Genomic DNA, 23,330 nt, shown 5'->3' with positions numbered 1-23,330 from the left:
ATGAGAAACCAAGATGTGGCTTGGTGTCACCAAGATTAACATTGTTTCATCTAGTGAGACTCAAATACCCTTGGATTTTATCCTCTACAATGTTGGTAAGTACTGATTGTTATGTCTAGTGAATAAATGAATAGCTTAGGCATATTTTGATATATATATATATATATATATATATATATATATATATATATATATATATATATATATATATATATATATATATATATATATATATATATATATATATATATATATATATAAAGGCCATGTGAAGCATAATGTGAGTGTACCATGCAAATGAAAAAAGTGCAACAAAAAAGGCCTTAATAAATGTTGGTCTGCCCTTTTAGGGCCAGTTTTCAATTTCAGTAAATAAATATTTATAAAAAATATTTCTCTTGCTTATATGAATTTTATAGTTGTCTGGAAGTGTACAGAACGTTTTTATTGTCCTTCCAGATCAATGAGAAATTGTTTTATGGTGAGCCCTCCAACACCAAGTCAAATATGTCTGCATTTTGAAGGAAAGTGACTCACAACTGAAGGTAGATGACCCAGAATTGCTTGAAAGTGGTGATGAATATTTGCCACCAGATACAGAGGTGTCAAGTGATGATGAGGAGGAAGAAATGCCAGCCAAAAAGCGAAAAGTAGTCAAGAAAAAGAAAGGTATTATGATTGAGGAGATGCTAATGAACATAAGAAACATAAGAACATAAGAAAGAAAGAACACTGCAACAGGCCTACTGACCCATGCAGAGCAGGTCCATGTCCCCCCCAGATTAGACCAATGACCCCCCCCCCCGGATTAGCCCAATGACCCACCCAGTCTGATCATCTCCACTCAAGGATGGAGCACTGCACCAGACCCAGCAGCACAAGCTAGTCAGGTCCAACTCACACCCACCCACACCCACTCATGTATTTATCTAACCTATTTTTAAAACTACACAACGTTTTAGCCTGAATAACTGTACTCGGGAGTTTGTTCCACTCATCCACAACTCTATTACCAAACCAGTGCTTTCCTATATCCTTTCTGAATCTGAATTTTTCCAACTTGAAACCATTGCTGCGAGTCCTGTCTTGGCTGGAAATTTTCAGCACGCTATTTACATCCCCTTTATTTATTCCTGTTTTCCATTTATACACCTCGATCATATCCCCCCTAATTCTACGCCTTTCGAGAGAGTGCAGATTCAGGGCCCTCAGTCTATCCTCATAGGGAAGATTTCTGATACATGGGATCATCTTTGTCATCCTCCTCTGTACGTTTTCCAGAGCATTTATATCCATTCTGTAATACGGTGACCAGAACTGAGCAGCATAGTCTAAATGAGGCCTAACCAAGGATATATAGAGTTGAAGAACAACCTGAGGACTTCTATTATTTATACTTCTAGATATGAAGCCAAGAATTCTGTTAGCTTTATTGCGAACACTAATGCACTGTTGTCTTGGTTTTAAATTACTGCTAACCAGAACTCCTAAATCCTTTTCGCAATCAGTAGTATTAAGATCTACATTATTTAGTTTATATGTGGCATGGTTATTTACCTGTCCAACATTTAGAACTTTGCATTTGTCAATATTAAACTGCATCTGCCACTTCTCCGACCATTGCATCAGTCTATTCAAATCATCCTGGAGTGCTCTAGTGTCCTCATTAGAATGAATTGGACGGCCTATTTTGGTGTCATCAGCAAATTTGCTTATGTCGCTATTTATTCCCTCATCTATGTCGTTTATGTAAATTGTGAACAACAACGGGCCCAACACTGACCCCTGAGGAACACCGCTTGTGACGTGCCCCCATTCTGATTTCTCCCCATTTATGCAAACTCTCTGCTGTCTATTTGTCAGCCATGCCTCTACCCAGGAAAAAATTTCTCCTCCTATTCCGTGTGCCTTAAGTTTCCTCAATAGCCTCTGGTGTGGAACTCTATCGAAAGCCTTACTGAAGTCCATATACACAATATCATATTCATTACCATGATCTACCTCCTCAAACACCTTAGTGAAAAAAGTTAGTAAATTCGTAAGACAGGAACGCCCCTTTGTAAAACCGTGTTGAGATTCATTAATCAATCTGTGCCTGTCAAGATGGCTACGAATTGCTTCGGCAATTATTGATTCCATAAATTTTCCCACTATGGAGGTAAGGCTTATTGGTCTATAGTTCGAAGCCAAGGACCTGTCACCTGCCTTGTAAATAGGTATTACATTTGCCATTTTCCACTTATCAGGCACTATGCCAGTTTGTAGTGATATGTTAAAAAGATTAGCCAAAGGTATGCTAAGTTCCTCTTTACATTCCTTTAACACCCTTGCAAACAGTTCATCAGGGCCTGGGGATTTGTTAGGTTTTAGTTTCTCTATTTGTCTGAGGACCATGTCACTAGTTACCGCAATCGTACATAGTTTATTATCATCCTGTTCTACATAATCTATTATTTCAGGAATATCGCTAGTATTTTCCTGGGTGAAAACTGAGAGGAAGTAGGTATTTAGAATTTCACACATATCCTTATCACTGTCAGTGATCTGACCAGAGTTACTCTTAAGTGGGCCAATCTTGTCCCTAATCTTACTTCTGTATACCTGAAAGAATCCTTTAGGGTTAATCTTTGAATCCCTTGCGACCTTAGCCTCATAATCCCTTTTTGCTTTTCTTATTCCTTTCTTTATTTCTCTCTTTAATTGAATATATTGATTTCTTAACTGCCCATCCCCTCTTTTGATACGCCTATATATGCCTCTCTTTTGACCAATGAGATGTTTTAATCTATTGTTCATCCATTTGGGATCATTTTTGTTAGATCTAATTTCCCTACTCGGAACAAAAGTTGTCTGGGCAGCTAGAACTATGCTCTGAAAAACGTCATATTGGCAACCAAGATCACCTACCTGACCCATAGTCAGGACATCCCAATTTAGCCCACCCAGGTAATTTTTCAGTCCCATGAAGTCGGCCAAGCGAAAATCTGGGACAGAGATTTGATTGCAGTTATCTGGGTAATTCCATGATATATTAAAACTAAGTGATTTGTGATCACTTTCCCCAAGCTCATCATTAACCTCAAGATTATTAATTAGTGAATCTTTGTTGGCAAGAACCAAGTCAAGCAGATTGTTTCCTCTAGTTGGTTCTGTCACAACCTGTTCTAAAAAGCAATCCTGAACCGTATCAAGAAAGTCACTAGACTCAAGATTTCCTGTCATATTGTTCCAATCAATTTGTCTAAAGTTAAAATCTCCCATTATAACAACATTTTCATATCTAGATGCCTTATGAATTTCGTCCCATAACAGCTTACTGCCCTCCCTATCAAGGTTTGGGGGCCTATAAATCACACCCAAAATTAATTTGTCATGTCCCTCGAGAAACTGTAGCCAAACAGATTCTGTGTTCGATGTCTCTAATCTTATATCATGTCTAAGACAACAATTTAAATTTTCTCTGACATACATCGCCACCCCACCACCCTTCCTGTTGACCCTGTCAGTGTGGAATAGTTTATAACCCTGTATGTTGCATTCAGAAGGCATTTCTCTATCTTTCAGGTTGAACCAGGTCTCTGTTATACCAATAATATCTATATTACCTACACTTGCAAGTAATCTTAGCTCATCTATCTTATTTCTTAGACTCCTACTATTTGTATAGTAAACTTTAAGGGAGCTAGTCACTCGTTGCCCTCTACTATCCCTCTTTGTTTGTTGATCAATTGATTTGCCATTACTAGCAACTTTATTTTGAATATTGTCTTTTAAACATATCCCTGAGGTATCCCGGTAATAACTGCTGTTTTTAACCCTAATGCTGCAGCCTGATTGTTTCCCACAAACACCCATACCTCTATAATCTATCAGTTTAAATTCCTAGACAAGTCATCAATTACCCTCTCAATTGAATTGGCTAATGCAACCACTCCATCCCCAGAGAGATGAACCCCATCCCTTGCATACATATCACGTTTGTCAAAGAATAGGTCCCAGTTATCAATGAATGGGATTGCAAGTTCCTTGCAGTACCTGTCTAGCCAGCAATTTATACCAATTGCCCTAGACATCCATTCATTGCCCACTCCCTTTCTAGGCAAGATGCTACATATGACTGGGATCCCTCCCTTAGACCTAACTACTTCTATGGCTGACCTGTACTTATCCAGCAGCTCCTCTCTCCTGCCCTTCCCAATGTCATTACCCCCAGCACTAAGACAGATAATGGGCTTGATCCCATTACCTGCCATAATATTATCCAACCTGCTGACTATGTCACCAACACCAGCTCCAGGAAGACACACTCTCTGTCTGACCTTTCTGTCTCTGTTACAAAATGCACGGTCCATATATCTTACCTGAGAATCGCCTACTATTAAAATATTCTTACCTTGATTAGCAGGGGAATCAGTGGTACCTTCAACCTCACTAACCACTGAAGTACACTCGTCTTGGAGAACAGAGAATCGATTTCCTACCTTCACATCTTCTCTATTAACTCTCCTCATCTTCCTTCTTCCTGAACTGTGAACCACTTGCCACTTAGAGCGGCTGCCACTATCACTGCTGGCGACCATTCCTTCCTTACCAGCTAAATCCTTCTCACACTCGCTCCCAAACTCATCTATGCGAAGCTTCAGCCTCCTATTTTCCTCCTGAAGAAGTAGAATCTCCTTCTTCAACACTTGAACCTGAGATTCTAAAACACTACAACAAGCCATGGTGCTTGGTAACAGCCCACGCTAACTCCCAAGAGCTTAGGCAGGTAGGACCGCAGGTGACCACTGACCTCAGCGTACTGTGACCACTGAACAATTACATTCGTTTCTCTTTCTTCCATTTTACTTCTTATTTAATGACACAAGCTTACAAAAAGTCACATTTTAAAAGGCATCTTAGTTACTTTAACTTATTTTACATATACTGTATCTGAGTTGCTGATTCCAAATATAAATTTTGATCTCTCATCTAAGGTTTCTTCACAACATGATGTAGACCTTTACATAAAGTGTATGCAAAAAATAAAGCATTATTAAATAAAACTAATGTAGATAAAAAAGGATGTTTGTTGAAGTAACACCAAGCCCGTGGCTTGGTGGTAAAAGCTCACACTTCATATGGTGAGGCGCCCGGGTTCGATTCCCAGCAAGGGTAGAAACAATAGGCAATTTTCCTTACATCGGTTGTCCATGTTCACCCATTAGTAAAGTGGGTACTTTGGCGTTAGTCAACTGGTGTGGGTCGCATCCTGAGAAAAAATTGGCCTAATTTGCCCGAAATGCTCTGCATAATATGTGGCTTTCTGTGTTGAAATGTGTCACTGATGTCAGCTAGGTCTGTATACCTTGTACACGTACTTGCAGAATAAAGATATTATTATTATTATTATTATTATTATTATTATTATTATTATTATTATTAACAAATATGTCCTCTTTGAGCTTGCTACCTGACGATCCTGGAAACTTCTTGCACCAAACTTAAAACAATCTCTATCTCATGATAAAAATTCAATAAGTCAAGTTTTATGTGTAGTGGAGGCAAGAGGACATTTTTGTATTAATTTCACTTTCTCGTACTACATTCCTTGTCCTTGGTGTAAGTGTACTTCTACTTGTAGATTCTTGGCTCTGCTATTCTATTCAAACAGAAAACACAGAAACTCTGTGTATTCCATTGCTGAACAAGCAATATTGGAAGTCTTCACTAACAATTCTGCTGTGGTCTTATATTACTTAGAAATAGCTCCAGATTTTCGTAACTTTCCATCAGATGCACAGAATGACCCACAGGAACAGTAGGATACTTGTTACCATTGTTTAGTAGAACTGCCATCAGACATCTTTTAGTGAAATCACTTAAAAGTCTCCACCTAACAATATTATACTTCATGCCAAACTTTTCCATTAAACCGGCAACATCTGTGTTGAAAACCAAATCACCTTCTTGAGCAAAATATGGGACAAACTCTTAGTCTCGGCTCCAATACCAGAAAAATAATATGGCAGCAGTCAATATTTTTTTAATTACAGTCAAGAACCTAGAATCTTAGTAGAGTCTTTGATGAAAAAAAACTTGAGGCTAAGATATGATAAAAGGCTTTGTGTTATCACTCTTGAACTCAGCGTCATGGCTTTCTCGTTCAGAGCTTAATGGAGTATTTTCTAGATTTTCAGGTGGTACTGGCACTCGTATATCTGGTCCACGAGCACCAAGTGGCAGGGTAGATGGAGGGTTTATTTATAAAATCACTCTTTATTATTTTTTGTTGTATCCTTGTACATTACAGGTCCAGGAGTAGCAGTATCACCGCGTTTTTTGTTCTCTTCTGATCACTGTAACGAGAGACTGAAATAATTTTATCGTTCCTTAAATCCATTGCCTTAGTTCTTGAGAACCAATGGAACAGACTTTATGGCAGACTCATAGTCTGTCCTGACCTCCAACATCCACTCCATGGTTTGCGTAGTGATTTTATTTTGATTTTATTTTAATAAGAAATTCGCCACAAATATAACAGGAACTGTCTGGACAGCTAAAAAAAAAAAAACCTTGTAGAGTCTTGGTCACAGGAGCCAGAGTTCTACTCTGAAACAATTCACAAAAATAATGAAAACCTCTAATAAAATAAAACACACACCCAATAATGCTATTATTTCTACGTATAATTTTAAAATTCTCTTTGATGTCATGCATTTAGCAGTTTATTTTTATAGCTTTTCCTACTATATATAAGTCATGTCACAAGGATTTGTGTCTCTCGCATATCCCATAGTTTTCTCAAAAAAAACATGTATGTTAATTTATTTACATCACATTTGGTTTACTACATATACATTTATCTTGAGTAAAAACTTACCATAATTCTTTCGTTTCTTGGGTTATCCTGGGTTACTAACCCTCGAGGTAAAATCTAACTCTTACATGCTACTTCTGTGCAGATTTTTTTAAAGTCGTCATTATTGTTTGCATAACACTTCCTTATTCACAAATCTAAGAGTGAGTACACATGCATCTTAGCTCTCGCGTCACAGGAGATTTATTCCTTCCAGTGACACACTCGTCTATGCCTATCATTGAAACAAAGATTTTACTTGTAATAATAATAATAATAATAATAATAATAATAATAATAATAATAATAATAATAATAATAATAATAATAATAACAATAATAATAATAATAATAATAATAATAATAATAATAATAATAATAATAATAATAACAATAATTAATAATAATAATAATAATAATAATAATAATAATAATAATAATAATAATAATAATAACAACAATAATAATAATAATAATAATAATAATAATAATAATAATAATAATAATAATAATAATAATAATAATAATAATCTTTATTTCTACAAGTACATGTACAAGGTATACAAGGAAACACGCCCAATGTTTCTACCCTTGATGGATATTAATACTAGGAAGGAGAGTTATCTGAAGATCACTCTATTACACATTAGAAAAGATACTGAAGAGGACTCAGGAAATCTTTAACATTATAAAGTAAAAAGGTTGTAGATTTTTAAATACATTAACTTTGGGGGGGGGGTGTGGATTAGGTAGACATATATACATTAACATTATGTGAGGAATAATTTTACATACATTTACATAATCAAGAACTGCCACAATTCTAGGCAATGAGCAGATCAAAAAACTGAGGTAAACTGTTCAAAACTTGACTCTCTCACCGCGGGTTCAAACCCCACCCGTGGTGCGAAACAGATTTATTTGGTGATGCTGAAAGCGGGGCAGGTGAATGATACGTCTTCGGAGGCTTCTTACTTTATTTGCAAAGTCTTGGTGGGTACACAGGCTTGTGTGTTTGTGCCCATGGCCCAGGAGGGCCATCCCACGAGGGAGAGAGCGAGTAGACTTGTTGTCTGCCTCTAGGCCGCTGAGTGAGTGAGTGCGCGAGTGGGACCAGCGTCCCACTGACCTTTGCAGGCCTAGAGGGCAGCACCTGAGTGCCGTGAAATATGAACTAAGCTGGCAGACAGCATAGGCTGTCTGTGCAGACAGTACACGCTGTCTACATTCGCTCGGCCACCTATCACATAGTCGTCCCGACCATGTCTGGCGGTAAAAAAAACTCAGGCTCTCTCTCGTGGGAACAGGGCACAGAACACAAAATAAAAACATGTATATACTTATGGACATGGAAAAAACTTCCTACAGGGAGGGAAGAAAAAAACATGTGGGGTGTGCTACACATCGTGGTCACAGGCAGCGAGCATCGATGGGCATCACTGCACACCTTCCTGCGTCTGGACAGATACTGCAACACAGGAGATATCGCTGTGGCTGAGCTGTGATGTAACAGGGTACGGTCTCCTCTAGAACGGTGCAGTAGTCATCGTAGGAGTCACTGCAGGTTTTCACTCAACCTGGGGCACGACATGCTGGTGCCCTCGAGTGAGGCGTCGTTAAAACTCGGCAACTGGGCAGGACTTCTGGCAAGTGACTTAGGACAGTTCTCGACTGGTACTGTCGCTGGGGCTGTCACTGCTGGTGAGCGTGAAGTAAGTCGTGGAGCAAGTAGTGGCAGAGACGACTGGGCAAAACATCTGGGAGTCGTAACATCATACACCATACTGCAGTGAGCGAGCTAGCAGTCGAAGTGACATCTTCTTTGTGCAGGCTGCTCGCTGAAGCTATGACACGAGGCTGGCACAGCGCCTGCTGACAGGGCTTAAACTGCGGCTTGACGAGTGTCATTCTCTTGACAGTTGGAGTTATAGCAGAGGTTAGTCTAAGTGTCCCCAGACTTATTTCTCTACATATAGCTGCACTCTGAAGGTCTAGAGGTGAAGTGAAACAAATCTCGATGGGAATCATAGCAGGTACGATTCTGCAGAACATCTATAAGCGACAAGCATAAGAGCTTTCTGTGCAAGAGGCTCATATGCTCAGGGCTGACTAATATCAGCTGTCAAACGTGCTGGTCACACTGGGTGACAGGCAACAAAGAGCTACACAGGGGTCTGGCCACAGACCTGTGGTCGACACACAGCTGGGCTCGAGACCACACAGGACACATGGAAAGCTTTACACACACCAGCGGTACATGCAGTACAATATGGCTTAAACTAGCAAATGATGCTTTTCTGTGCACAAAATTGACACTAAGCTATACGCTAACATGTGAGAACACTGGCTGAGAGGAATTAATTAACACATGACATATATCTTCTCTCAGTCTTCTCGACAATACTGACGTAATTACTGAAACACTCGATGTGACATCATGTGATGTCAGGCGTGACGTTGCGATGTGGCGTCAGCAGCATTGTGATGTCAGCAGACATCTTGAGGTGATGTCAGGCAGACATCGTGATGTCGGGCAGCAGCATCAGTAACTCACTTGGCTCGTAGATCCACATGGCTTCATCCACACCCCACATGGCGTTGGGATCCACGTGGTGTGATCTACGTGGCATGCTGATCCACATGACTTGCTGATCCATGTAGCTTGCTGATCCACGTGGCTTGCTGATCCACGTGGCTTGCTGATCCACGTGGCTTGCTGATCCACATAGCTTGCTGATCCACGTGGCTTGCTGATCCACGTGGCTTAGTGATTCACTGGGCTTCGAGTGGCCTCGGGCACTCGGCTACACTGCTCTGGCAAAGAATTCACACGAAAAACAGCAGAAAACACAGTAGAGGGAGTGAGTACATAGTGGTGGAATGTGGTGGTATACAGTAGGGCGAGCGTGGGTGAGGTGAGGAACCCAGCAGCTTCCTCTCCAACATACACAGAGACACGCACACTGGACGCAGAATTCATCACGAAACTCACCTCTGGCTTGCTGCAATAGCTGTGCTGAGATGAACAACAACAGCAGAACATACAAGTGACGCTGAACACGTGAGTTGAGAAACAGCGTGAGATGCTGTGGTGTGGGGTCACTGGGACACCACTTACAATTCTCGAAGAAATTCGGCAAATTTCGGCTAGATCCTGCTTGTACCTGTGTCTGGATGCTGAAACGTGCAGACACGACATCAGGATAACTCATTGAGAGACGGATGCTTGTTGTGTAGGGTGATGAAGTGAACAACTTCATCCCTTCCTCTCTCCGGGCAAACACAACTTGCTGCGACCACCGCTTCCCACCAATGTGAAACAGATTTATTTGGTGATGCTGAAAGCAGGGCGGGTGAATGATACATCTTCGGAGGCTTCTTACTTTATTTGCAAAGTCTTGGTGGGTACACAGGCTTGTGTGTTTGTGCCCATGGCCCAGGAGGGCCATGCCCATGAGGGAGAGAGCGAGTAGACTTGTTGTCTGCCTCTAGGCCACTGAGTGAGTGAGTGAGCGAGTGGGACCAGCATCCCACTGACCTTTGCAGGCCTAGAGGGCAGCACCTGAGTGCCGCAAAATATGAACTAAGCTGGCAGACAGCATAGGCTGTCTGTGCAGACAGTACAGGCTGTCTACAGTGGTATGGTTTGTTTGCAATCGTGTCATTACGATTTCGTGAGTCATGTTGACGGCTTTGAGGAGACTTGAGCTAGAGTTCGTCACGGCCATGCTAGCGAGAGATTCGTCTGTAAAATCTTGCATTTGTGGTCACAGTGGTGCCTATGCTAACCTTCCTATGGTGTAGAAATATACCTAGTTGGACGAATCTTATTGCAGCTAGCTGGCCCAGAGGCTAACGCGACGGTCTGGAGTTTTGAGACTTTCTGACCGCGGGTTCAACCCCCACCAGTGGTATGGTTTGTTTGCAATCGTGTCATTACGATTACGTGAGTCATTAGAGGTAAAAGAGAGTAGGATTTCAGATGAGCAAGGAGGCTTTAGAGTGGGTAGCACATGCGAAGATCAAGTGTTTACATTGAAGCATATATGTGAACAGTATTTAGATAAAGGTAGGGATGTTTTCATTGCATTATTGGATTTAGAAAAGACATATGATAGAGTAGATAGGGGAGCAATGTGGCAGATGTTGCAAGTGTATGGAATAGGTAGTAAGTTACTAAATGCTGTAAAGAGTTTTCTCGAGGATAGTGAGGCTCAGGTTAGGGTGTGTAGGAGGGAGATTACTTCCTGGTAAAAGTAGGTCTTAGAGGGGAATGTGTAATGTCACCATGGTTGTCTAATATATTTATAGATGGGGTTGTAAAAGAAGTAAATGCTAGCGTGTTGGGGAGAGGGGTGGTATTAAATTTTCGGTAATCTAATACAAAATGGGAGTTGACAGAGTTACATTTTGCTGATGATACTGTGGTTTAGGGAGATTCTAAAGAAAAGTTGAAAAAGTTAGTGGACGAGTTTGGGAGGGAGTGTAAAGGTAGAAAGTTGAGAGTGAATGAAGATAAGAGTAAGGTGATGAGGGTGTCAAATTATTTAGATAAAGAATCATTGGATATCAAATTGGAGAGAGGGAGTATTGAAGAAGTAAATGTTTTCAGATATTTGGCAGTTGATTTGTCAGCAGATTGGTTTATGAAGGATGGGGTTAACCATAGAATTGATGAAGGAAAAGAGGGGGTGTGATGCATTGAGGTATCTGTAGAGACATAAAACGTTATCCATGGAGGCAAAGAGGGGAATGTATGAAAGTATAGTGGAACCAACACTCTTATATGGATGTGAAGCAGTGGAGATGTCCTGTTTAAGGGCAATGTGTGGTGTAAATATTATGCAGAGAATTCGGAGAGTGGAAATTAGGGGGAGGTGTGGAGTTACTAAATTAGTTGTTGAGGTGGTTTGGTCATTTAGAAAGAATGAAACAAAGTAGAATGACCTGGAGAGCGTATAAATCTGCAGGGGAAGGAAGGCAGGGTAGGGGTCGTCTTCGAAAAGGTTGGAGGGAGGGAGGGGGTAAAGGAGGTTTTGTGGGCAAGGGGTATGGACTTCCAGCAAGTGTGCATGTGCAAGTTAGATGGGAGTGAATGGAGACAAATGGTTTTTGGGACTTGACGAGCTGTTGGAGTGCGATCAGGGTAATATTTTGTGAAGGAATTTAGGGAAACCGGTTAGCTGAACTTGAGTCCTGGAAATGGGAAGTACAATGCCCGCACCTTAAAGGAGGGGTATGGGATATTGGCAGTTTCGAGGGACTTCTAAACTGTCATATGTGAGCGTCTCTGTAAAGACAGTGATTATGTATGAGTGATGGTAAAAGTGTTGAATGATGAAATAATTTTTTTCTTTATGGTCACCCTGCCTCGGTGGGAAACTGCCGAGGACTCAAACCCATGTCATTTTGGCCTGCCTCATGGTGAGCGAAAATCACATGATGCACTAATCCACAGGACCACTTAATCCTACAAGAATCAAACACTCAGCAGAGCTAGGTGTTTTACCTTGATCTGAGGACAAACGGTGGTGTGAGTGCCACTGAGCTATTTTCATTCATCTCCCCGTTTGGTGTACTAGCCTCTACAAACAGTATATATAATATTGTAACCACGAGGCCCATAAGGGGGGCCAAAACGACATGGGTTCAAGTCCTCGGCTAGTAACAGTGCTATTATTGATTGATTACGACTATTTCGTGGTTACAATAATATATATACTGCTTGTGGAGGCTAGTACACCAAACAAGAAGTAGAATGAAATGAGCTCAGAGGCACCCACACCCTGTATATTCTCGGATCAAGGTAAAACACATAGCTCTGCAGGGTGCTTGATTCATGTAGGAATGAGTGGTCCTGTGGGTTAAAGCATCATTGATTTTTGCTCACCACGAGGTGGGCCAAAACGACATAGGTTGGTGTCCTCGGCTAGTCACAGTTTTTGTGAGCTGAGGGATAAACTTAATCCATTGTCTATAAATAAACATATTGGTTTTCCGATGGTGAAAAGGAGAGTACACTGCTGTCAGAGGTCATTTGAGGTCACTGTCCTAAGCTGTCTGGGAATTAGCATGGGGTGTTGCCTAGACCATGGCTTGCTGTAGTGTCTTGGAATCTCAAAGTAAAGTGTTGAAGAAGGAGGTTCTACTTCTTCAGGAGGAAAATAGAAGGCTGAAGCTTCATGTAGATGAGATTGGGAGTGAGTGTGAGATGGTTGGTGCTGGTAAGGAGGAAAAGGATTCCAGCAGTGACTTAAAGAGTTGCCTCCACTCTAAGTGGCAAATGTTTCACAATTCAGGAAAAAGGAAGAAAACAAAGGTTAATAGAGAAGGTGTGAAGGTAGGAAATCGATTCTCTGTTCCCCAGGACGAGTATACTTCAGTGGTTAGTGATGTTAAAGGTACCACTAACTCTGATGCTAATCAAGGTAAGAATATTCTACTTGTTGGAGAATCTCAGGTAAGATATATGGACCGTGCTTTATGTAACAGAGATAAGAAGGTCAGACAGAGGGTGTGCCTCCCAGGAGCTGGTGATGGTGATATGGTCAGCAGGATGGATAAATATTATGTCAGGGAAGGGCAGGAGACAGGAGCTGCTGGATAAGTACAGGTCAGCCATAGAAGTAGTCAGGTCTGAAAGAGGGATCCCGATCATATGTATCATCTTGCCTAGAAGAGGAGTGGGCAATGAATAGATGTCTAGGGCAATTGGTATAAATTGCTGGCTAGACAGGTATTGCAAGGAACTTGCAATCCTATTCATTGATTACTGGGACAAATTTTACGGCAAACATGATATGTATGCAAGGGATGGGGTTCATCTCTCTGGGGGTTGGATTATTATTATTATAATCAAAAAGAAGCACTAAACCACAAGGGTTATACAGCGGGGGTTTGATTAGTCAATTCGATTGAGGGGGTCATTGATGACTTGTCAAGGAATTTAAACTGATAGATTATAGAGGTATGGGTGTTTGAAGGAAACAATCAGGCTGCAGTACTAGGGTTGAATACTGCAGATATTACCAGGATATCACAGGGATATGTTTAAAAGACAATATTCAGAATAAAGTTGCTAGTAAAGGCAAAGCAATTGCTTAACAAGCAAAGAGAGATAGTAGAGGGCAACGAGTGACTAGCTCCCTTAAGGTTTACTATGCAAATAGTAGGAGTCTGAGAAATAGGATAAATGAGCTAAGATTATTTGCAAGTGCAGGTAATATATATATATATTATTGCTATAAGAGAGACCTGGTTCAGCTTGAAAGATAGAGAAATGCCTTCTGAATGCAACATACAGGGTTATAAACTATTCCACAGTGATAGGGTCAACAGGAAGGGTGGTGGAGTGGCGATGTACGTCAGAGATAATTTAAATTGTTGTGTTAGACAAGATGTAAGATTAGAAACATCAGACACAGAATCTGTTTGGCTACAGTTATTTAAAGGTCGTGAAAAATTAATTTTGGGTGTGATTTATAGGCCCCCAAAGTGCGGTAGGCTGATATGGTATGAAATTCATAAGGCATCTAGATATGAAAATGTTGTGTTAATGGGAGATTTTAACTTTAGACAAATTGACTGGAACAATGTGACTTTCTTGATATGGTTTAGCATTGCATTTTAACTAGAGGAAAAAACCTGCTTGACTTGGTTCTTGCCAACAAAGAATCACTAGTTAATAATCTTGAGGTTAATGATGAGCTTGGGAAAAGCGATCACAAATCACTTAGTTTCAATATATCATGGAATTACCCAGATAACTGCAATCAAGTCCGTCCCAAATTTCCGCTTGGCCAACTTCATGGGACTGAGAAATTACCTGGGTGGGCTAAATTGGGATGACCTGACTATGGGTCAGGTAGGTGGTGTTGGTTGCCAAAATAACATGTTTCAGAGCATAGTTCTAGCTGCCCAGACAACGTTTGTTCTGAGTAGGGACATTAGATACAACAGAAATGATCCCAAATGGATAAACAATAGATTAAAACATCTCATTTGTCAAAAGAGAGTCACATATAGGTGTATCAAAATGCGGGAAGGACAGTTAAGAAATCAACATATTCAATTAAACAAAAATATAAAAAAAGGAATAAGAAAAGCAAAAAAGGATTATGAGGCCAAAGTCGCAAGGGATTCGAAGACTAACCCATAAGGGTTCTTTCAGGTATACAGAAGTAAGATTAGGGAAAAGATAGGTCCACTGAGAGCAACTCATGTCAGATCACTGACAGTGATAAGAAAATGCATGAATTTTTCTATACGTACTTCCTCTCAGCTTTTACCCGGGAAGATACTAGCGAAATTCCAGAAATAATAAATTGAGTAGAACAGGACGATAATAAACTATGCACTATTGGGGTAACTAGTGACATGGTCCTCAGACAAATAGAGAAATTAAACCCTAACAAATCCTCAGGCCCTGATGAACTGTTTGCAAGGGTTTTAAAGGAATGTAAAGAGGAACTTAGCATACCTTTGGCTTATTTTTTCAATATATCACTACAAACTGGCATAGTGCCAGACAAGTGGAAAATGGCAAATGTAATGCCTATTTACAAGGTAGGTGACAGGTCCCTAGCTTCGAACTATAGTCCAATATGCCTTTCCTTCATAGTTGGAAAATTAATGGGATCAATAATTGCCGAAGCAACTCATAGCCATCTTGAAAGGCATAAATTAATTAATGAATCTCAACACGGTTTTACAAAGAGGCGTTCCTGTCTTACGAATTTGAGGAGGTAGATCATGGTATTGAATATGGACCTCAGTAAGGCTTTCGACAGAATTCCACATCAGAGGCTACTGAGGAAACTTAAGGCACATGGAATAGGAGGAGAAATTTTTTCCTGGGTAGAGGCATGGTTGACAAATAGACAACAGAGAGTTTGCATAAATGGGGAGAAATCAGAATGGGGGCACGTCACAAGCCGTATTCCAAAGGGGTCAGTGTTGGGCCCCTTGTTCGCAATTTACATAAATGACAGATATGAGGGAATAAATAGCGACATAAGCAAATTTGCTGATGTCACCAAAATAGGCCGTCCAATTTGTTCTAATAAGGACATTACAGCACCCCAGGATGCTCTAATAGGATGATGCAGTGGTCAGAGAAGTGGCAGATGCAGTTTAATATAGACAAATGGAAAGTTCTAAATGTTGTTCAGGAAAATAACCATGCCACATATAAACTAAATAATGTAGATCTTAATACTACTGATTGCGAAAAGGATTTAGGAGTTCTGGTTAGCTGTAATCTAAAACCAAGACAACTGTGCATTAGTGTTCGCAATAAAACTAACAGAATTCTTGGCTTCATATTAAGAAGTATAAATAATAGAAGTCCTCAGGTTGTTCTTCAACTCTGTATATCTTTGGTTAGGCCTCACTTAGATTATGCTGCACAGTTTTGGTCACCATATTACAGAATGGATATAAATGCTCTGGAAAACGTACAAAGGAGGATGACAAAGTTGATCCCATGTATCAGAAATCTTCCCTATGAGGATAGACTGAGGGCCCTGAATCTGTACTCTGTAGGAAGGCGTAGAATTTGGGGGTTATATGATTGAGGTGTATAAAAGGAAAACAGGAATTAATAAAAAGGATGTAAATAGCGTGCTAAAAATGTCTAGCATAGGAAGGATAATAGGAAAGCACTGGTTTTGTAATAGAGTTGTAGATAAGTGGAACAAATTCCCGAGTACCGTCTTAGAAGCTAAGACGTTGCGTAGTTTTAAAAATAGATTGGATAAATACATGAGTGGGTGTGGGTGGGTGTGAGATGAACCTGACTAGCTTGTGCTACTAGGTCAGATGCCGTGCTCCTGCCTTAAGTGAATGTGACTGATCTGACTAGGTTAAGGCATTATTTTAAGTCGGTCGGAAAACTGGACCTGCCTTGCATGGGCCAGTAGGCCTATTGTAGTGTTCCTTCTTTCTAATGTTCTTATGTTCTTATGTTGTCAGTTACCAAAAATCAGGATTAGAACTTATTTAGGATGATGGGTTGCATTTATACCTCACTGACCTTACTGACAGGGAGTACCTCCCTCTCCAGAAGAGGGTGCACTTTCCTGACAATGTGTTCTTTCCTATTAGTATACTCGGAATTTCCTGCATCCACATGATGCTGTGGTCAATATGCTCTTTGGTGACTGACTGTGTGCTCTGGTTTTGTTATTGCTTGACGTTGTGGTCACTATAATCTGTGGTGACTGTGTACCTTGGCTTCACTATTATAATAATACTGTGGCTAGTTTGTTCAGAAGTATCGATGATTGTGCACCCTGGTGTAACCTGGAGGACTTCGGATTGTGTACCCTGGTGTGCCCTGGGAGTCTCTTGTTATTGTGCCCTGGGGACTCTGTGATTGTATACAGTGGAGAACCTGTGATTGTGTGCTTTAGTATGTATTGGAAAACCTATAATTGGGCACCTTGATGTGCTTGGAGCTGCAGCATCGTGCATGCAGTCATGACGTCAATGGGATCAATACAGTTTGCTTCAAGCGAAGGACGAGGGGATGGAGGGTGTGGGGAAAGGGGAGGACAGCCGTCTGCTTGCTCTAAAGTCAAGGTTATGGCCATCAAGGTCCCATGCCTCAAACCCTTTTTTCTTCATCCTTTATAATCCTTTAATACCCCCTCGTCCCACACACCGACCTTTCCCGCCCACTGACTTTCATGGCTGTTGTTGGCTACTGTTCTTCTTGTTCTTGTTTTATTGCATTAACGAAGAAACAAACGTAATTAAAGTGGTAGTAAATCAATAACTAAATATTTCCCAATACAGTATAAACAAACACCAAATATTACACTTAAGAAAGAATAACACTTAAGTAAATACTATTGCACTTCTTTAAGGATCCAGGTTCTGCAGTCACTTTATTCTAGCATTAATTATTATAAAATCTTTAACTTTAAATTATATGTTAATGAATAACCTGGATAGACAAGTCAGATAACATACTGTTTTAAAAATTATTAGAGAGTAAAATTTACAGAATTCTTCTTGATTAGTAATTTAAAATACCTAGTTTATAACAATGAAACATAATTCTAGAATTAAAACATATTGAATTAATGTGCAGCATTATACAACACAATTGATTATACAGCACAATTGATTATACAACACAATTGATTATACAACACAATTGATTATACAACACAATTGATTATACAACACAACTGATTATACAGCATAATTGATTGTACAACACAATTGATTATACAACACAATTGATTATACAACACAATTGATTATACAACACAATTGATTATACAACACAATTGATTATACAACACAATTGATTATACAACACAACTGATTATACAGCATAATTGATTGTACAACACAATTAATTATACAACAAATTAATTATACAACACAATTGATTATACAACACAATTGATTATACAACACAATTGATTATACAACACAATTGATTATACAACACAATTGATTATACAACATAATTGATTATACAGCATAATTGATTGTACAACACAATTAATTATACAACAAATTAATTATACAACACAATTGATTATACAACACAATTGATTATACAACAAAATTAATTATACAACACAACTGATTATACAACATTAAAAACAGTAAAACACATAAAACTCCAGAGTTGCAAGCCGTAATTATCATCCACGATGAATAAAAATTCAACTGTGTCAAGATAAATTCTATTAATTTTTCTTAACACTGAATTAAGTTTTCCATAAATCATGTTGACATTCGTATCCACTATCTTAGAGCAAACAACTACGTCCCGTAGATTGATCGATAGCGCACTCAGCTCACACATTGAGGTTCGGGGATCTATTTCCCGGTACGGCTGAAAATATATTATGACATATTTCCATAATACACCTGCTGTCCATGTTCACCCATCAATAATATGGGTACCTGGGTGTTAGTCGAATTGTTCCGCCTAACAAGGGGCTTTCTGTTTAGTAGTATGTCACTGATGTCAGCTAGACCTGTATGCCTCTACATTGTACTTGTAGAAATAATGATATATTTTATTATTATTATTATTATTATTATTATTATTATTATTATTATTATTATTATTATTATTATTATTATTATTATTATTATTACTATTATTATTGTAAATAATTACTTATACTGCTCAAAGAATTCATAGTGGTTGAAAATGTTGCTAAATTATAATTAGACAGATCTCTTAATAGATTTATTAGTATACATATATATATATTTTATAAATTTTTATTTTCTTGAATTAATATGTGGGTTTAACTGAAACTCTTTGGCTTAAAAAAAAAACTGGATTAAATCTTATTGATGTTTTTTTGTTAAACCCGAAAGTACAGTATCAAAAAATATATAAAAAAATATTTTCACTAAAAACGTACAACCTACATCCTTCTTCTGTAATATCTGTTTCTTTAAGCCTAAACGCACTATTCAACTTCTCTTTAAGTTCAAAGATGTTATACCTGTTGAATTACAGTCTCTGTAGTCTATAAATATAATTCTCATAAAGAATAAAAAGGCACAGTACCGTGACTGTAACAATGTATATTAATCAAACTAAGAATCAACTGAAGGTCCGGGTCTTTGAACACTTGGGAAAATCTATTGGAAAAAAAATGGCAATTGAGTCGACCCCCAGTTAGTGCCAGACGCCGACACTGTGAAGACACAAATCACACAATAGACTCTTTACTGAATTGAAGAATCAAGTGATGTATGTAGGGTTCATTTAGAATACTTGGGTATATTACCGAAGTGATTCGCCTGTACAACAGGCTTCCTCAGCAGGATACAGGTGAATGTAGCAATGAAAGCAATAGAGGTAATACTGACGTGATCAGTCTTTCACTTCTCGGTGGGAGGTGAAGACTGATCACGTCAGTACAAGCCAGACCTTATATTCAAGCAGAGAGGTGAGATGAAGAAACTGGAATTGACGTCACAGGTGAGGATCGCCCACGAGTGGAAGTAGGTCATGCTAAACAGTTGCTCCACACGTGGGCGAAGTTCACTTGTGACGTCAACTCCAATTCCTTCATCTAACCTCTACACTGATTTCCTCCTACAACACAAAATCCGAATCATCTCTTTCTTGTTGCTTGTCAGCATAACTCATGTCTCTCAGTGTTTCAAGTGTTACGAATACGGGCATGAGAAGTCTTCTTGCACCAAGAAACAGACCTTCTCCAAGTGCTCTTCAACCAGCTACTTCTGGACAAACTGTACCAACTCTGCTAATTGTTCTAACTGCTCCGATTCTCACCTTTTTATTTCCAGTCAATGCCCAAAACGTAAGGAACATATCCTCACCTTATGCATGGCTGAACCTTTTATCCTTCCCAACCCTTTCATCAGTCCGCCTTCTTCTGCCACCACTTGCACCGATTTCCTCCACCTTTCTTTCACTTCCTCTACCACTATCTTACCCCCTATCCCCTTTTTTCCTCTTTAACTCTCCATCTACTTCTCCCGCCACTCCCTCTGCCTTCTATGCTGCCACCCTCGGCGGCCTCTGCTCGTCCAACTCCTCTTCTCTCATCTCACTTGACACTGCTGCGTAATAAACACAATTGTACAGACGACAACCGATATCACCAAAATCTTTTCCACCGATTTCCATACCCTCTTCATCCCCCTTCTCGTCAACAAACACTACCATCGCCTTTCCATCCGATTTCTCTCTTCCTTTCGCTTCTTCTGATGACACCCAACCTTCCATACCCACTTTCCTTCCGACCTCTCTCACTGACATGCCACCATCCTTCTCAACACTAGCATCCTCTCAATCATCTACCTCCATCCCATCCACAGCATTCAGCTCCAACACCATCCACACATTATCCTCCACCACCTCACTCGCATCACACTCCTCTTGTAGACGGAAGACTAGCAGTTCTTTGTCGTATACATATCCTTAGACATACGAACATAGGGACACGAGCACCATGGAAAACCCCTTAAAATACTAGACACATATCTCACGTTTCCCTCACATAAACGTCAACGTTCACTATATTATACACAAAACACCACCCCTGACGACATAGTCCACATGGGGCCCAGCAGGAAGCTGGCTCGGCAGTTCTTCCCTGCCACCAAAAATAACACATAACATAGCCCTTAAGGTCACACAATTCAATATATGTTCCTGAAAAACAAACAGATACATCCTGAGTGAATTAGTTGAATCAAAACTACGAAATGTGCTGCTCCTAAACAACACATGTGTACAGAACACTCAACGAATCAGGCATTTCGGCTACATTGTTGACCTATCAGCTGCTGATTCCTACAACAGTACACTCTCAGACACGAATTCCTACTTCACCCTTTCTCTAGACCCTACAGCATGGTTATGAAACTCTTCACCCTTCATGGTTCCATCATTTACACTATCTACACGCGACCATGCATAAACATTAACATCCACGATCTCACACTCTTCAACTACGCCAACATACCCGTCTCCCTTCTCGCAGTTCTTAAAGCTAAATACACTGCCTTTCATGTAACCTACACTAAATAACATGGCACACAACTTTACCAACTAACTGTTCATGTAAAAAAATTTCATAGACCTTGGTAGACATTTCAACACTTGTTTTACACAAAAAGACCAGAGCAAACCTGACACCATCACCACCAACAGAGCAAGTAACTGTTTCTACCATTTCATATTTCCTGGTTTACTCTTTGGCTCTGATCATATTCCCATATCTTCACATTTCATCAGACTCCATCCTCATTCTCATCAAACCCACTTCCTCATACTCACAGACTAAATGGGATACAGTGAGACAACACATAGATAACGCTGGCCTAAAACACAACTACAACAAGATACATTACAGACTTAGACACACGACTCACACGCATGCAGCACGCTGTCACGCAAGCTGCTGACAAAGCAGTGATCAAAAGACATTACAAAGTTTGCTAATCCACCTATCAGACAGACGAAGCGTTTCCTCCTGTGTTACCGGCATTGCTTCACTTCTAACCAACAGACTCACCTACATACTTTAGGATCTATGGATCCTATGAAACCGTATCATCCATAGCCTAGAGGAGGACTACAACAGACACTGGCTTTCCCTCATACACACTACTGACGTATACTGAATTAGGGATCTCCCCAAAAAATCTAGTCATTCATCCGAAAAATCACGGGAACCCTAAAAACAACGTACTTTCAATACATCAGTCACAACAACGACGCATCTCTGAACCAGTACAGGCCACACAAATATTCAAAGACATCTGGGAAAACATATTCCATTCACACTCTCCAGACCCGGCCACATCACCTCTCCAAACTCAAGCATTCACCTCTACTCACTCTCCTCACACTGTCTCAATACATCCTTCACATAATATGACGTCAAGTCTCTTCTCACCCGTCTTTCCCCAAAGGCATCCAGAGCATCTGGACTTTCATTCCATACTTCGACACCTTCCAAACTCTCTTTCTGGTGTTCTCACTGACCTATTCAATGCTGCTCTTGCTTCTGACTACTTACCGTTTTTATTCCCTCATTTCAGTTCCGCACATGACGACCTACCCGAGGAACTACAGGGCTATGAACCTACTAGAAATACTCGGGAAGACCCGACAACGGACTCACCGCCATGCCAATTACCTTTAACTGTCGACGTTTCGCATTCCGACAGCTCTGTTCGACGCAGGACTCTCTTAACATTATCATGAACTTTATCTAAATCAACAAGGCTCAAGGATGCATGACCGCCCTTATTACCCAAGACGTGGCGAAAGCTTTCGACATGGTCTGGCACAACGGGCTCAAGTTCAAGCTCTTTTACGTTTTCAAACTCCCCACCAACTCCTTGATGGTCGTACGATGCGAATAAAGTTCAGGAACTGTTTCTCCGACTACTTCACTCCGCATGCAAAAGTCCCACGAGTCTGTTTCCTCCTTCCCTCTACATACTCTACACGAACAACATGCCAGAACCCATACATCCAAATATGATCACCAGTGCACACGCGGATATCACACAACCCACCACACACATAAGGATCTACTTTCGACAGGATCAATACTTGAAAGCTCCAATGGCGTATTAAAGCAAGCATGAATAAATTAACCACAACCACGTGAATACCGACACCACATTCCACCACCCTTAACTCCAGACTTCGGCTAAGTACACACATCAACGCCAGGTGAGAAATAGCAAGGGACGATTTTAATCGGTTGTATAAACTAAAAGGCACTCGCATCTCCACAAAACTCCACCTGTACAAGGCCCTATAGGCAACTTAATCCCCTACACACCTATCGCACTCTCTGACCGCCAAGACATATGCTCTTAAGCTGCAGAGAATTTCGATGGGCGCTAGACGTGTGATGGCAAAACTTTGCCGTGAGCGAGTCTCTCCACATCAGGGCCGGCATCCCAGCTCTCCGAGTTCTCTGGAAAAGATCAGCGACAGGCAACTTGAGAGACT

Source organism: Cherax quadricarinatus, chromosome 14 (genome assembly GCF_038502225.1).
Source record: "Cherax quadricarinatus isolate ZL_2023a chromosome 14, ASM3850222v1, whole genome shotgun sequence".
NCBI classification, from domain to species: domain Eukaryota; kingdom Metazoa; phylum Arthropoda; class Malacostraca; order Decapoda; family Parastacidae; genus Cherax; species Cherax quadricarinatus.
Note: the sequence above shows the minus strand (reverse complement) of the source record.